Here is a 6,579-nt window from a genome sequence, read left to right as displayed (position 1 = left end):
GACTGGGCTGCAAAGACACGAGATCCGGCACAATGCCTCGAGTGCAGCTGCTGCTGTTGGGCTTCATGCTCGTGGTGGCTGCTCTGGCAGGGGCTGTTGGCCAGTCGACGTTGGCCCCAGAAGTGGCCCAAGCTTTAGGGGGGGCACCCCAAACCGAGCAGAGCCACGATGAGCATTCTGCAGTGAGTACAAAGTGTTTTCCAACAGAATGAGAGCATTGTGTGGCATGGTGGTTTAGAATGTCAGAGTAGGATGTGGGAGGACCAGGTTCGAATCCCTGCTCTGCCATGGAAGCTTTGGGCCAGTCACACCATCTCATCCCAACCTACCTCGCAGGGTTGTTGTGAGGATTAAATGGAGGTGAGACGAATGATGAAAGTCACTTTGAGTCCCTGCTGGGAAGAAAGAGAGGTGGTATGAGTGAAGTCAGTAAACTGAGATGGGTTTGAAGGGCTAGCATTTGGTTGTGGAGAGCACTGAACATTCGGTTTCACTCCAGGGGTTTAGTCCTTGGCAAAGGAGGAGGAAAAGGCAAGTTCCACTGAGCATGTGCAGAGTGCATTTTCCTGGCAGCTGACTCATGGGCCAACTTGATATGCTGAGCAACCTCTCCACTGGATAGCTGTTTCTGGTCTGTACTAGGCTTGGCTGTACCTGGAATGTGGTACATTGAAACTGGCTGCACAACTTGGCCTTCAAGTATGGGAGGATTCCTGCTAGCTTTTCCCCTGCTGTGGGGGCTCTGTATCGGGAAGGGGATCTTTTAAACATTTAAATATGCATTGCCCCCCCTCCCCAGCCTGAAATATTCCAGAAAAAAGTCAATACGTGACCATATGCTGAGCCTCACACCCACCCCAGTTCATTTTTCATATTTGAATTTTGCTCTTCCTCCAAGCAGTTCTAGACAGCAAAAAAATATTTCCCAATTTTATCCTTGCATCCCTGTAAGGTAAGCCTGGGTTCAGCTGCAAGATTAGTGATGGGCCAAAGACTACCCATTGACCTTCATAGCTGAGTAGGAGGGATTTGAACCCAGGTCTTTCTACCGTTGATTTCAGTGCTGTAGCCACATTGCTGTCTCAGGTGGTATCTTGCTTCCCAACTGACCAGTGGTTTACCTAGTTCACCATCCCATTTAATATAGCCGAGAACCACAGCTCTCTTTGTCACATGCATCTGATGAAGAGAGCTGTGGTTCTTGAAAGCTTATGCTACAATATAGTTGGTTAGGCTCGAAGGTGCTATTGGACTCTTTACTATTTTGTATGATCTCTGTGTCTGATTGTCTTACGAGGAAATGCTGAAAGCCCAAAGAAGTCTTGCTTTGAGGAATACTTCTCATTTAGGTGTGCAGTCTGGGAATGTCCTGTTGAGGAGGGGTGATACTGGCTACAAGTAGTAGGTTGTGAGTTCAAATAGACCTTGTGTGATACTGGAATGAGAATCATAAGCAGCTAGAGAAGTATTACTTTGCATAACTCTCCTACGGAACTCTCGGCCACATGATGGCCACGAGCTTAGATGACCTTGAAGAAAAGTGAGATTCACAGAGATCACCAACAGCCACAAGAACTTAATGAAACCTCCCTTAACTTAGTGAAACCTTCGCAGGCAGTATAGATTTTGGATACAAACAGGGACAGCAGGTTTCTCTGCGCTGTCTGATCAGTGAGCTTAGACAGCTGGCTGGAAGCCGCTGTTGACACTAGGTCTTGGGTGAGGGAAATCCACCTGGGTCAGATGGTCTCTGGTTGCTGGCCACGAGGTGCTCCTAGTTCAGCTCTTTCTCATGTCCTGTGGCAAAGTGACATGGCTGAATGCTTCTGAACTGAAGTTAAGCCTTGCGTAGCAGCTAGGGCTGGCTGGTGCAAATGAAACCATAAACTCTTCACCCATTGTTGGAAGACTGCAATAGAGGGGAACAGATGGACCTCCTTGGGGAGAAAATTACCAAGTTTTGGCACCACAAGAAGGACCTTCCTCAGGTTGGCACCCTTTTAGTCTCAAATGGCAGAGGCATATAAAGGGAGGACCTCCAAAGACGACTGGAGTGGATAGGAATGTCCATATGGGAGATGGTGGTCCTTCAGGTATGGCCCAAGTTATATAGGGCTTTAAAAGTCAATATCGGCATCTTGAATACCAGAGTTTGGAAGCAAATTGAAAGCCAGTGGAGATGGGACAAGACTGAAGTGATACGGTTCCTGAGACCCACTCCAGACAGCATTCTGACTGCAGCAGTCTGAACCAACTGTAGCTTCTGGACAGTCTTCATGGGCAGCCCCATGTAGAGCGCATTGCAGTAATCTAGATGTTACCACGGCATGTACTACAGGGATGTACTTTCCTGCCTGGGTAGGGCAGCTGGCGAAAGGCACCTCAAAAGTTATACAGCTTGTAAAAATTCCACAAGAAGAACCAGGCTATCAGATTGGCTTCTAGTCTCAACCAGAAGACACATCATTCTTCCCATGAACAGTTGACAGGGCTAAAGCAAAAAATAAATAAATATGACTGGATGTCTGCTTTAAGTCTAGTGTTAGAAATATTGGCTTGGATCTGGTGGGCTGAATCTTGCAGTTTGATCAGTTCTAGAAATAACAGGTTGGATTCAACAGCTCTCTTTTTGCCACATGCCCTCTGGAGGAAAGATTTCTCTGTTGGCCTTTCTTCCTCCTCCTTTGCTTCCAGTAACTCATTTCCACTTTGAAGGAAGAATTAGCAGAAAGCTAAGCAGATCCTCTGGATTCTAGCTGTGTGTTTTCTGGGAGAATCTGAATGAAGCCTACTTAGGGTCCATACTATTGTTTTCCTCTCTGATCCCTTATCTCTTGTGTGTGCATTTCAGGGAACGAGGGAAAAAAGATCGTATGCCTGGTGGAAGAAGTTCATAAAGGAAAATAAAGTCCGGAGACCCGGAGTGTACACCACCATAAGCAATACGCGAAGAGCAAACCGAGTTGTTGTGACGCAAGCATGAACAGGCATCCTCCTTCACCACTCTTGCTAAGCAATTTGACGAAGAGCCACAGAGCAACATTTTTAGAGGCTAAACTAGATTATGGTGTGTGTCGGCATGCATGTGTGAATTGTCCCCCCCCCCCCCGTCTGATTACAGCCAGCTCTGAAGGCACATGTAGCATTTTCTCTGAAATTGGCAATGCGTATCTTTTCCAATGAGGTATAGATTCTGTCATTTTCATAACAATAAAAAAGTTTGCTTCTGATTGTGTGTATTCTTTTGTGGATTCAGTTTGGCACTCTATTTAGCTAAATCAAATTTCGGCCCACAATCCTTATTTACTGGTTCACAAATGTCACTGGATCATTCAATGTCCAGAAATTGAATGTGTGAGCTGACTGCGTAGCCTTGGATCAGAGGTGGCATTAAGTTCCACCTGTGACATTTGTCCAGGCATTCGAACATTCAGGGCTTTTTTTCTGGGAAAAGAGGTGGTGGAACTCAGTGGGCTGCCCGCGGAGAAAATGGTCACATGGCTGGTGGCCCCGCCCCCTGATCTCCAGACAGAGGGGAGTTGAGATTGCCCTCCGCGCCACCAAGCGCGGAGGGCAATCTCAACTCCCCTCTGTCTGGAGATCAGGGGGCGGGGCCACCAGCCATGTGACCATTTTCAAGAGGTGCCGGAACTCCGTTCCCCCGCGTTCCAGCTGAAAAAAAGCCCTGCGAACATTCATTACTGCTTGCTGCTTGTATACCAGATTTATCTGGAACATGTTTCTGGTACTTTTTCTCACTCCAGTTTTGGAGAGTGGGCTTTGTAATGGTGTAGTGTTGCCTCATCTCTTTAATGAGCAGCAATAAAAATGGACAAATTAATCGCCTTTAACAGTATGATTTTTGGTTGTCAGGAAAAAATAGTGGTTGAGATTTTGCACTTCTGTTTAATGTATTGATTTACTTCATTTATACCCTGCCTTTCTGCCCAGTGAGGAACCAAAGCCACTTACATCATTGTCCTCTCCCCCAATTTATCCTCACAACAACCCTGTGGGGTAAGTTAGGTCGCCCAGTGAGTTTCCATGGCAGTGTTATTCTAATGGGCAGTCTGCTAATTAGTAGGTGGAAATTAGCTTAAAGGAGACAGAGGCTGATTCCGCACACGTTGGATAATGCTCTTTCAATGCACTTTATCAATCATTTGAGGTGGATTTTTTTGTTCCGCACACAAAAAAATCCATTCCAAATGATCTATAAAGAGGATTGGAAGTGCATTATCCAACGTGTGCGGAATCACTCATTGTGAGAGGGGGTAACTAGGATTCTCCACCAACGTTTACGGGGATTGTTCCCTAAAGAGAACTCTCAAAATAAAACAGCCAGCTGTTCAACTGGAAAGTTTTTTTATTAAAAGAGACATAAAAGGGCAAACATATAAGCACACACAGCTCACACGTATGAGGCTAACTAATAGGAAATGAGTGAGGAAAGGGGAGAAAAAAATTCAGGGAAGGCTATAGTTACCAATCTCAAAGATGGTGATCTGCTGAAGCAGCAGCAAAGCATTTCATGGAGAGAAGAAGAGAAGGCCCAAATGGATTTGGAGGTATATGTACAGATCTATGTACGCACGCACACACACTGGTGGGACTCCAGATATAGGGCAAAATGCTCCCCTGGGGCAAGCTGACGTCTTCACCCCCAAAACAATAACTTGATAGGTTTTTCGGAGGTGGACAGTGAGGCTGGGGGAGGCTTAATGGGTCTGCCTGGTGGTGGACTATAAGTGTAAAGGGTGCTTGATGACCCTGTGAGTACCGGATGGGAAAAGCTACCAGGTTTGGTGAATAGAGTTAAGCATTGCTTAATTAGGATAGCTGGGTGAAGGGAAGTAAAGCCAGAAGTTTTCTGGGGAGAGCCATTGTTTTAAATTATGCATCTCTACAGGGCATGAAGGGGGCCATCAGTTAGTCAGCCGCTCTGACTCACTGTCTAAAAATTATTTATTTTATTTTATTCGACTTATACCCTGCCCTTCCCGTGAGCGGGTGCAGGGCAGCTTCCAACAGGTTATATTGTTAAAATACAATAAAACATTATTGCAATTAACAGGCTCTTACCTGGCTGGCATCCATTTTGTTTCATTTCAGGCCAAGTAGTACCTTGCGCTTATATTTGAGGAAGGGGTGTTTATGGTTTTCCATCTATAAACTTTCCTCTTAGAGTGAGGAAGGATCTGACTGCTAACAACAGAGATTCGAACCTCCCAGGTCTTAGTCCATCACTCGAAACACTACACTACACTACACTGGTTCTCCAGTGTGACTCTAGTGGCATTTCCCTTCAGCACTACAAGTTCATCTTCATTCTTCTGTGCCTCCACACATGGGACTGCGCAGGCGCAGGCCAGCCGCCGGAGAATTTTCTAGAGCTTCCATGGCTCCGAAGGGGCCGTTTGTCGCGCGCCTCAGCGACCGTTTTCCCGCCCAAACGGTCACGTGATCCTCCAGCGACCAACGGCCCCTTCCCTCAGTTCTCCCTTGCCGCCGCTTGACCAACACACTTCAGCTATAACACCTCAAAAACACCAATTTCCGTTACAGTCATCACATCATTGTGCATTGGAGTTCACAGCGGGGTAGGAGGGAGGGTTGTGTGTCAGCACAGAAGAACTCGATGAACATAAGTTACAGGTATGTTAACCCTGTTTTCATCTTCGTTCTTCTGTGCCTCCACACATGGGAGTGTACCAAGCTTCACACAATAAGGAAGGCGGGGGTGAAGTCCAACACAATTTTATTGAACAAACAAGAACAACAACAAATAGATATGCATATACACATCCATGTAAAAAACTGTGTAAGGACACATAAATACTCAATATTTACATATATACACCCCAAGGTACATACATACACTCTTCCACTCAAGGGTACCTAGCAGGCACGCCAAGAAAGTCATCCCAAAACTCCCTCAGGAAAAAAGGGAGTGTAGGACAGCCCTAGCCACAGATACATCCTGCTCCGCATTGACATCAATGGCGTAATGCCTGACAAAGGTGTCTGCAGAGGACCATGTGGCTGCTTTACAAATGTTGACCAGGGGCACCCCCCTGAGGAGTGCCGAAGAGGATGCTTGGGACCGCGTGGAGTGGGCTCTGACATGAAGCGGGCAAGCCACCCCTGCCAGGGAATAGGCCTTGCTAACGGCCGTCACAATCCACCTAGACAGGGTCTGTGAGGAAGCCCTGTTACCCTTGTCCTTGGCCCCAAAACATACAAACAGGTGAGGACTGGAGCGGAATTCCTTCGTCCTATCCAGGTAATAGGCTAGGGCCCTCTTCAAGTCTAGGGAATGAAGGGCCTTTTCGCCCTTAGAGGAAGGTTGAGGAAAGAATGCAGGCAGTGAGATATCCTGCGAGAGGTGGAAGGCGGACACCACCTTGGGCAGGAACCTGAGGCAGGGACGCAGGACCACCTTGTTGGGATGAAACACAAGAAAGGGAGGGTCAGACCGCAGTGCAGACAGCTCACTGACCCTTCTGGCCGATGTGACGGCCACCAAGAATGCTACCTTGTAGGATAGCATATCCAAGGGGCATGTAGCCATAGGTTCAA

The sequence above is a fragment of the Eublepharis macularius genome, chromosome 11 (assembly GCF_028583425.1).
Source record: "Eublepharis macularius isolate TG4126 chromosome 11, MPM_Emac_v1.0, whole genome shotgun sequence".
Taxonomy (NCBI): domain Eukaryota; kingdom Metazoa; phylum Chordata; class Lepidosauria; order Squamata; family Eublepharidae; genus Eublepharis; species Eublepharis macularius.
The sequence above is the reverse complement of the archived record's forward strand: the minus strand, read 5'-3'. Positions refer to the sequence as shown.